Below are 1,088 nucleotides of genomic sequence, written 5' to 3'. Positions count from 1 at the left end.
CGCCGATGGCTAACAATTCTCGCTCACCGCCCAGGGGGGTACAACTAGAAAACGACAGAATCTCAAAACGACATCATCACGGAGAGGTCACAGATTGGACACACACCGACCGATGGGAGGGCTACACATGTTCAACAATGAAACAGCCCGATCTTCTCTACATCGAGTGGAAGGTAATGGTGGAACACACGTACGGAAAGGCAGGGATGTGAATAAAAACACGATGCAAAAGGCAGCAAGCAAATCATGATTCGGTTTAACTAAAGCGTTGCTTTCATATATATATTTACACAAAAAAAGAGGAAGAACGAAAGTCTCCATAGAACCCTGTGTTCCTGTGTTTTACGCCTAGGGTGGGGATGGTCAATGTACAATGTACCGGAGTAAAGAGCTAGATATGCTAGAGCACGCACTACAAGGAAGAGTTCAGTGATTCGACATTGGCTGTGGCGGTGGCCATATTCCAGGTTTAACCAGCAGAAGGGAAGAAAAACACTGACACACACACACGCACACAGAACACACACACACACTCTGTTCCGTTTGTAGCGTACATTTTTGAACATTTCCCATTTTCGTCATGAGCTTAAGAACTATCATTCCATATCATTCATCCTAGCTTACGGGCGCTGAGGTGGGTTTGGAGAACAAAACAAAAGAAGAGGAAGAAGTCACTCCAAGTATCCTTCACCGTTTGCTGCACACACGAAAGGGGGTGCTGCCTCAATAACCTTCCTCAGCATCGGCTCTGACCCTAAACCTTCCTCACTTACATCACATTCAAATCGTTTTGCCTTATTGTTTTAAACAACCGAGCTGGCACGATGGTTCCTAGTCCATCTCTTCCCATATCTCTCCTTCTTGATATCCTCGGTTGTTGTTATCCTGCCTAATGGAAGCCAATTGTGGAGTGGTTTTTTCTTTTCTTTTTAAAAGGTACACCAGTGCTACGCAAAATCACTAAACACACTTACACGCTAAAGAGAAACACATCCAATTACAGTAGATTACTAAACGAAAAAGAAAAATGAGGGACGAATATAAACGAAAAGAGAGTTGGAGCCTTCCCGAGTTCGCTCGGAGACTGA

The 1,088-nt window shown here is 44.4% G+C and overlaps 1 protein-coding gene across 3 annotated transcripts in view; it reads right to left on the bottom strand.

Annotated features, from left to right (window-relative positions):
* Nucleotides 1–268: 268 nt before the first annotated feature.
* The window catches only part of LOC125950651 (ets DNA-binding protein pokkuri), a 35,060-nt gene continuing 34,240 nt past the window's right edge, over nt 269–1,088 (bottom strand). For all 3 annotated transcript variants that reach the window (XM_049678834.1, XM_049678836.1, XM_049678835.1), the window contains one exon: nt 269–1,088. This exon is cut by the window's right edge and continues 1,713 nt beyond it. The gene's annotated coding sequence lies outside the window, so the exon portion shown is untranslated.

The sequence above is a fragment of the Anopheles darlingi genome, chromosome 2 (assembly GCF_943734745.1).
Source record: "Anopheles darlingi chromosome 2, idAnoDarlMG_H_01, whole genome shotgun sequence".
Taxonomy (NCBI): domain Eukaryota; kingdom Metazoa; phylum Arthropoda; class Insecta; order Diptera; family Culicidae; genus Anopheles; species Anopheles darlingi.
This window is presented reverse-complemented; position numbering and strand designations above follow the sequence as displayed.